Below are 9,607 nucleotides of genomic sequence, written 5' to 3'. Positions count from 1 at the left end.
GGTGCGGTCTCAACTCACTGCAAACTCTGCCTCCCGGGTTCACAATGTTCTCCTGCCTCAGCCTCCCGAGTAGCTGGGACTATAGGCGCTCACCACCATGCCTGGCTAATTTTTTGTATTTTTAGTAGAGATGGAGTTTCACCCTGTTAGCAAGGATGGTCTCGATCTCCTGACCTTGTGATCTACCTGTCTCAGCTTCCCAAAGTGCTGGGATTACAGGTGTGAGCCACCGGGCCTGGCCTGTTTGATTTTTATTTCACTGAGACCAGGGTTTCTCAAACTTGAGTTATATAGAGACCCTTTTGAGAGGAAAATAATTACCATGGATCCCCATGAGGATATAAAAGACTTTTATTAAAATGTTAATGTATAAACATAAAGTCAGATAGAAACTCTTTGTGCTTATTGTTTTAGTCAATTATGAAACCAAAACAAATTAGAAATTAAATACAAACATCATTGCAGATCTAATAAAATTCAAATTAACAATATTAAATAAATATGATGAATCATGTTGTCTGGCTGAAATGGAATCTTCTCTTTAAACATGACTATTGTACTTTGGGCTTTGTTGCAAGTTCTTTTGGGGTAGGAGACCTAGATCATCGTGTATGAACAATGCTCTCATCTCTCTTTGGTTCTTATCACTTGGCATGAATTGATCATTTCCTATGAGTTTTTGCACTGGATCTTTCTCTGTTCTTTTCTGCAGGTAACACAGGTAGTAGTATTAGGAGCCTACAGGATGGCAAATTACAAAAGCAAAGTCATTTCTAAAATCATGTGGCTAAACTCAAAGAGAAGGTGGCAATGCAAATAATCCACAACATGCTTCCATTGATTTCTTCTTGCTTGTCGCTGAAATTTCATGTGACAATGAAAATTTATTTTGGAGAGAATATGTATGGACACTCAGGGGCTGTGGACTCTAGTTTGGGTGCAATGTTCTAGATGTATTCTCTTCATGACCTTCTTATTTCCCCACCAATCATCTTCCTTTGTCCCATATACCATCAGAGCATGGTCAGTTTAAAGGATCCAGTTGGACAATCAGGAGACCCGGACGCTGGTTTTGGTTGAAGCCTTAACTACTCTCTGACTGCAGAAAAGCCTCCTCTTAGGTCTCTACCAGTCCAAGAAAAGCCATCATTATCTCTTGCCCCAACTGGAATGACCTCCCAACTTGCCAACCTGCTTCCATGCTTGGCCCCCTCCCCCATCCATTTTTCACCCTAGAGCAGAGGGCAATCTTCTTAAATTGTGCGTTAATCATGTCACTTTCTTGTTTTATACCTCTCCACTGAATTTCCAATTTTATTTACAATAAAATCCATGACCTACTATGCTGTGAGTCCATTTTTCACAACTCCCTCCCCTCTATTTTTGCCCTACAGCAGAGGGTAATCTTAAATTATAAATTAGTCATGTCACTTCCTTGTTTAATACCTTTTCATTGAGGTTCCAGTTTTACTTACAATAAAATCTATGACCTACCAACCAAGCTGTATAGGATCCAATCCCACCTATCTCTCCAGCTCCATTCCCCACCTCACTTCTTCACATTCTCCATGCCCAGTCTTAGAGTTTCATTTCAGTTCTTCAAATTGACTAGTTCTTCTTTAAATGAGGTTTTTGAACGGGCTTTCTGCTCTCCCTGAAACAGTCTCCATTTCTACCAGTCAATCCTCTCTTGCCGGTTTCTAATAATCCTTTAGAGTTTAGTTTAATTCCTACCTTTTCAGATCAGGCTCCTCTGATTACCCTACCTTAGCTGAATTTACCCCCAAACCTTGTTCTCTGTATCCATCTTTTGTTGAACTCCATCATGCCACGATTTAGTTGTGTGATGTGGGCATACATTCCTCTTTGTGTCTGTCTTCCTCCACTAGAATGTCAGCTCCTTGAGGGCAACAACATTGTCTGCTCTTTTATCATGATATCCCCCTGCACCTAGGACAGTGCAGGCATGGAGACTATATTGAATTATTGAATTAATATTTGTGAAGGAATGCAAGCCCTCCTTCCACTGGGCTTATTTTCTGGGCTTAATTTTCCTTAGCTATTAAGTGTAGCTAATAACATCTGCTTTATTTGACTTCCTTTATTTAACACTGAAAAGCCAGTTTTGTAGTGAGGCCCTGTGCTTGGTACCAGGGATACAAAGTGTATTGACAAAAGTTCAAGGGGTCTTGAAGAGATCAAGTGCTGGACGTTTGGTATCAATAGCTAGGCAGAAGGTGTGGGGAGTCAGGCTAACTGCCTGGAGAGCTCCACGCCTTGGGCTCTAATGGTCCAATGCCCCAGGAGCCTTCTCTCTCCTGCCAGGGATGGTCTGGCTGTCTTTGACTCAGAATGGAGCGCATTTTACATGTATTCACTGAAGGATCGTGGTCAGGTACTTAGCAGCTCTAAGTCTGTCTGCCATCTTTGCAGTTTATCTCTTGTTTAACATAGCTTCTTCCTACTTTTATTCTGGAGATCCTGATGGAGTGAGTTTAGCTAGGTTCATCAGTTCATTCATTCAGTGCACACATGAGCACTTTCTATGTGTCAAGCACTAGGGTTGTGAATTTTGCTTCTGCTACCATCGAGACAACACAGCTCTGGCCCTAACATTGGGGCTTGGTGTGCTAGTGCTTTTCTGAAGTCCATCTTCCTTATAGAACTCTGTGACATCATAACCACATGGTGAGCTGGAGCAGAATTTAGGAACTCAGCCTTCTTACCTCATTCTACAGGAACAGTGTGACATTGGGTGGGTTTCTTAACCTCTCTAAATCAAGGATTTCCTAACATGTAAAACAGGGCTATAAATTCCTGCTCCACCTACTTCTTTGGGTTCTTTTCAGACTTGAGATAATGAGCATGAGGGAGCTTAAAAGAAGCATAGAGCAAAATGAAAATATAATTAACTCGATGACTGTAAAATGCCAAGAGAGGTAAAGATAAGGAAACTAATGCTGATTACATATTTACCGTGTGCTTGAGGCTTTGCTGGATGCTTGATGTGCGATACCCAAACTGTCACGAAAAGCCATTTTTTCCTGGAGAAGAAACTGGGACCAAGAATGCCAGGTCGCTTTTTCAAGACTGTGCAGCCAGTAAGCAATGAGGTTGGCTTTCCAACCAGACCTGGGTGACTTTTAAGGCCAATATGCCCCCTGCTTCAGGTTGTCCAAGATGACTAAACATTGTGTATCATTGTAGAGGGTGGTTCAGCCTCTACCTAAATGCTTCCATATGGGTGTGGTCTGATTTCTTTAGGGTCCTTACCCGGGGACAGATAGGACGGACCTAAGATCAGAATGTCTCTCTGTCGGTAACATTAGGTTTTTTGTCCTCCCTCCATCCAACTGGAAGTGTGCTCTAGAAATCATGGGTTTGCTGGCAACCTGGGGAATGTCTTAAAATATCCCTTTTTTGGATGGGTGTGGTAGCTCATGCCTGTAATCCCAGCATTTTGGGAGGCCCAGAAGGCCAGATCACCTGAGGTCAGGAGTTTGAAACCAGCCTGACCAACATGGAGAAACCCCATCTCTACAAAAATACAAAATTAGCCAGTTGTAGTGGCGCATGCCTGCAATCCCAGCTACTCGGGAAGCTGTGGCAGGAGAATCACTTGAACCCAAAGAACAAAACTCTGTCAAAAAAAAAAAAAAAAGAAAGCCCTCTCCTTTCAGACAACCCAAGTTGCCCCAAGTCCCAGTGATAGGCTATCATCCTCACAATTCCAGAAATGCCTCCTTATCTGCTGAAAGCTCCAGCCCGTTGACAACTGCTTTCTGAATTCCGAGGATGCTCCCTATCCTGTAGGTAATAGAATAACAGGGTAGAGGCTGCATCAGGAGAGATGAAGCCTGCAGCAATTTGGTAGCAGCTATCACCCCAAATACTCTGAGCTTCATCTGTATTCATTCCCCCCAGTGCTGTGGACGGCTCCTGTGGACTCCAGTTTATCTCAACCTCAAAGCTAATAGAGTTAAACCAGCTGGTCAATTTAAACAGGAGCTGAAGCAGTGAGATGTTACTGTATTCTGAGATGGTGCTAATAAACTTTAATAGATTTCAGCTAACAATTTGGTATAAATTAGACATTGCACTGCTGCTGAGGTAATAACTTTTGGCACTAAATAACAGAAAATCAAGCTCTGTGTTGTGCTTCAAAAGCACCTTCATCGAGCCTCTGAGATTCAGGCAGATTTCACTATTGATTACTGCTTACTCTTCCCCAGGCTTTAAGAAAACAGCCAACTGCTCCAAAATACACCCCCTCAAAGGGGCCCAGAATTTTTCTCCCACCTGCTCAGTAACTCATTTACATTAAAGAGCTCTTGGGCTTAAAATGGGTACAAGGTGGCTGCAAGACATCTAAGGATGAGTCAGGAGCCAAGATGTTAGACAATTCCCTTAAGAACACTCAAGCACTTCTTCATATTTTTCTGGAATCTTCCAAAATGTTCACCAGCTGAATGAAGTCATTTCCATTAGATTTTGTTTAACAATGGTTCAGACGTGAGCTCTGTGATGAGCATGGGTTAGGCATTAGAGTCAATGGAGCATGTGGCAAGAGGCCTGACAAGGCATTAGGAGAACTTGCTCAGGTCTTGGCTATGACATTAATGATCTCCATGACTTTAGACAAGTGATTTAACCTCCCTGAACCAGAGTTCCCACACTCAGTTGCCTTAAAAGGATGTGAGGAGGGAGGAAGTTTGAAAACCCCTGTGAAAGTGCATTGTAGGCTGGGAAGTGCTATCCAACATATGTTGTGAGATTCAACAGGTTATGGGACGTTTGGGTGGTCTAGGGTATACTAGGGTTCTGAAGCTCTGTGACATCATCATGAGTATCAAAAATGGCCAGAATGTTCCTTGCTGCTCATGCATTGGCCTCATCTGGAGATCCTCTTTGACACCTACCCTACTGTCTCCCTCCACTCACACTCTTAGAACTGTGCTCAGGGGCAGCGCTACAACTTCAAACACTGGTCTTCACAGGGCTTGAGTGATTCTTTCAAGAACAGAACCCTGTGTGGAGGTTGTTGTTACTGAAACCTTTACCATATTTCACTGCATCTGAGACACATTTTTGTGTGTGTGTGATTTAACATCTCTAAGGTTGGGTTATGTTTCTTCATCATTGTCAGGTTGGAGTTTAAATAGCAGCACTTTTTTTTTTCCTTAGTGTCACACGCAGTAATGGTGATGTATCTCACAATTGAGATGGTCTTAGATCTGATGGAATATGGAATCGTGTGCCTGTTACAAGCCAGGCTCTTGTCTGGATTCTATAGACAGTGGAACCCAAGACAGCACCATCCTCTAGTGGTGTTCACAGCCCACCACAGTGGAGTCAGGTAAGTCAAACAGGAGCAAGTCAACAAGAGGATTTCATATGGTATTACATTTTGGAACAACGTAACAGGAAAAAGAGAAAAGATAAAGATGATCTAGAGTTTTAAGCTACTATTAAGAGGATAGTCCATGGGGGTGTCCCAGAGGAGGTGAAATCTACACAGGAAACTGAATGCTTGAAGGAAGGTTACTTGGTAAGGTCCAGGACCAAGAGCTTTCCAGTGTGAGGGAATAGCCAGGTGGTCCCTACAATGAGAATTGTGTTAGCAGGATGTTACTGGTAGAGTCCTATGTGCATAATTGTTTAAATATGTGCAAATGAGAATAGTCATAGATTTTCCCAAAAAGATCTTGTGCCTCTATCTTTCCTTGATTTTTTTTGAAACGAAGCCCACAATTTACCCTCATCAAGGATTGTCTTCGTTTCCTAGGGCTGCTGTGGTAAATTACCACAAACGTGAGTGGCTTAAAACAAGAAAAATTTATTTCGTTATAGTTCTAGAGGCTACCAGTCTGAAATAAAGGTGTCTGTAGGGCCATACTCTCTCTGAAGGATGTAGGGGAAAATGTGTTCTATGCTTTCTTATAGCTTTTAGTGTTAGCTGGAAATTCTTGTAATTCCTCAGCTTGGAGTAGACACATTGCTCCAAGCTCTGCCTCTGTAATCACAGAGCTTTCTCCCCAAGCATGTCTGTCTCTTTTTCTCTTCTTACAAAGACACCAACTGTGCTGGATTGGGACCCAGTCTCATTCAGTATGACCTTGTCTTCAGTTTATTACATCTACAAAGCCACAGGTACCAGGGATTAGGATTTCAACATATCTTTTCAGAGAACACAATTCAACTCATAACAGATATCCTAATGATACATATCAAGAAGAGGCCTTAATGGAAGTCTGGTGCCACTTTGATAACATGAGACCCAAACCCTCTCACCACCAAACAGATCTCCCACATTTTGTTTATTGAGAAGAAAAGTCATGACCCCATCTTCAGGGTTCAGGATCCAAATGCCTGGCTTTCCTGTGAGCATTTTCCTATCTCTCTCTTGGCCTAGGTGATTTTGGTGATAAGGTAAAAGCTTTATCTTGGTGGAAGATGATCATCATCATAAACCTCCTTAACGGTAATCATTGATTGCAACAATTAACGACACTATTTTTGGAGTACATGGATGGCAGCCACAGCCAAGTGAGAAATTTCTAATAACTTGGAAGCCAGTTGTCATCAGGATTATCAGTATTAAGATAGGTAGTTCATTCCTCTGTCTATTCCTGTTACGATCTAATGCCACCTTTGAAGCCATCATAAAATAATAGCTGGCATTTATTGAGTGCTTATCATGTGTTAGGTATTATGCCACATGGTTTAAATGTATTGTGAACCCATTTAATTATTGCAATAACCTCATGGAGTAGGTACTGTTATTCCCCTCACTTAAAGTTGTGGGGAACGAAAGTTAGAAAAGCTTATGTGTCTTGCATACTGTCACTAAGCTGGTGGGTGATGTAAAGAAGATTCAAATTTAACAGGCCAGGCTTGAAAGCTCGTGGGCGTAACCACTCTCTCTATCGCTCTTCAACAGGGCAGCCCCCTCATTTTACACCACACAAGGGAAATGATGTTCCCAAGGTCACACAGCTGAAAGATACCAGAACTGATCAAAGGACCCAGATTCTTCTGATTCCCAGGTCAAGTGCTTGCTCTGCTGCCCCTTGCTTTCCCAAGGCTTCATCAACATTCACAGCCCTGTGAAATTTCCCAGTGTGGTGTCTGACCCCGATCCCTAAGAGCAAGCCTAAGATAGCCCATGAAAAGACCCTGCCAGCAGAGGCTGGAGCTCTAACAGTGCCTCCCTGCGCAGTGGACATCAGCTCCTGTGAAGCCCAGATGTTGTTCAGGAATGTCTTGATCATTGTGGGCAAAGTGGTGCCCCTCAATGTAAAGTGTTTTCTGGATCTCTGTCATTGCTACAGAGCTAAGTCTGCTCTATCTCAGCTCACTACTGGCTGAAGCACAGTGGGGTCACTCTTCTGAAATAGAACTAGATTCTAAATCTGATCAGTTTCACCTTTCAAAGCTATTGGTTTCCTAAAATGCTGCCTCACAAGAGATTCTGAGACAGGTACCTTGGTCTCCATTTGGGGAGGGCAACAGGGTGGTTTGGGGTCAGGGGTTGGGAGGTAGATTTCTCAAGTATATCTCTCCTTTTGTATTTTTTTGAATGCTGTACCCTGTGAATATATGGGGTGTTGAAAAGAAGGTCTGAAGTACGACCTTCGGTTGGTGAGAAAATTCTAAATACTTTGTGACCAATTAGCTGTGTCTGCTGTGAGTGGGGATAAAGCAGTGTCAGTACATGGGTTGACATTTCTTACCTCTGGATACTTGTCATGAGATTCATAATTTATAGCTCATGAGGATAGAACTTCTTATTTCCCGGGGAGAAGATTGCAGGGCAGTTGTCAATGTTTTGCACATTTCCATTTCTTTTTCAAAGCTCATCATAGCTACGTGAGTGTCACAAAATTGGTTTTAACAACTTCTCAGCTATGAGAGGGAGCAATATCGCAGAACCCCGGAGATCTATTTCATGTCTAACCTCACTCCCTCTTGTTGCCTGCATAGAAAATAAGGGGTGGAATTTTTTGTTTCCCCCCAGGGGTGTCCTAACCTCATGCTCCCTGGTGTCACCCCTTCCTCCTTCTGCAGGAATTAGATAGCTATTCTTCAGGTTCCTCCCACTACTCAGGCTGCAGCCTCCAGCGGAGGCACACGGGAGTGAAGACTCAAGATGATCCCGTTTGAGGCCAGGCACAGTGGCCTGTAATCGCAGCACTTTGGGAGGCCCTGGCGGCGGGCAGATCACTTGAGTTCAGGAGTTTGAGACCAGCCTGGACAACATGATGAAACCCCATCTCTATTAAAAATGCAAACATTAGCTGGGCGTGGTGGTGTGCACCTGTAATTCCAGCTATTTGGGTGGCTGAGGCAGGAGAAATGCTTGAACTTGGGAGGCAGAGGTTGCAGTAGCCAAGATTGTGCCACTGTGTTCCAGCCTGGGAGACAGAGTGAGATTCTATTTCAAAAAAAGAAAAGAAAAGAAAAAGATGAGCCTATTTTGATGTTCCTGCCTGGAAAAACTACCCTTGACAAACACATTTGTTGCTCATGCATTATCTGTTGGCTATCTACCCACATGCCCATCTGTTGAGATGGCAGTGTGCCTGATCCCAAGCCCTGAAGCCAGCCCCAGTAAACCTAGGTGCCAATCATCAGTGAGCTGGCTGCAGGAGACTTTGCTCTCTGGGGATCCTTCTCCCAACATTGCCTTGAGAAGACTGAGCCTGCAGGCATGCTTCCGGCTGTCTAGCCTGATTCTTGGCTGGAGGTATACTCCCCTTTGGAGATCCCCAGCTTAGGATGAGAAAGACTTGTCCTGTGGAGGATAAGGCCCAGTCTAAGCTGAAACTCTGTGTTGGAGGGAGAGGAGAGGTGGTGAACTTGAGACGTGTGCTTAAGTCCAGTGGGATCCTGCCGGTCTGCACTGTGGAGAAAAGGCAGGGATGTCAGTGTAGAGTGGAACCACATCTCTTCCACTGAATCCTATATGTTTGAGTGTGTGAATATGTGGGGTGGGGGGAATAAGTTCATCTACACCACTGGTGATAAATCAAATGTCTTTATTTCCTCCCTTGTTCCAAAATGGTTTTGAAGAGACAGATAAAATATGCTAACAAGGGCACATTTCCATCTCTGGTGATACATTTAGGCTCCAAAATGCACCTGGCAGAGTGGAGGTAGAAAATTAACTATGGCTTATGTCTGGCATAGCATCAGCCACACAGTATGAATGAGAATATGAATGAATGATAGAGGTCTCCTCACAGATGGCTTTGTCAATGAAATGTGACGACCTATTTGTTTACTTTATTTTTTGAGCAACTTCTATATGCCAAGGACCCTTCTGGGCTATTGGGAGGTAGTACCAAGCAAGATAGACAAGCCCCCTGCTCCTAGAGGGCTTATGTTCTATCAGAGAACAGACAAAAACAAATAAATGAATGTGCGATGAAAACTGGGCAGAGCTTAAAAACTTTTCTCTTGCTCTGTGGAAAATAGCAGAATAGAAACTGGCATACATGTGTGTATTAATCCATTTTCATACTGCTATAAAGAAATACCTGAGACTGGATAATTTATAAAAGGTAGAGGTTTAATTGACTCGCAGTTCCACATGGCTGGGGAGGCC

At 43.2% G+C, this 9,607-nt stretch overlaps 1 long non-coding RNA gene across 1 annotated transcript; it reads right to left on the bottom strand.

The window, feature by feature from the left end:
- Positions 1-333: 333 nt before the first annotated feature.
- LOC140711749 (uncharacterized) lies at positions 334-4,777 on the bottom strand. Its single transcript, XR_012093042.1, has 3 exons — positions 4,300-4,777; positions 2,977-3,056; positions 334-706 (listed from the first exon to the last, which is right to left on the bottom strand). It is a non-coding gene; the product is annotated as an uncharacterized lncRNA (long non-coding RNA).
- Positions 4,778-9,607: the final 4,830 nt, after the last annotated feature.

Source organism: Chlorocebus sabaeus, chromosome 5, assembly GCF_047675955.1.
Source record: "Chlorocebus sabaeus isolate Y175 chromosome 5, mChlSab1.0.hap1, whole genome shotgun sequence".
Lineage (NCBI taxonomy): Eukaryota > Metazoa > Chordata > Mammalia > Primates > Cercopithecidae > Chlorocebus > Chlorocebus sabaeus.
Note: the sequence above shows the minus strand (reverse complement) of the source record. Positions and strands in the feature narration are given on the sequence as shown.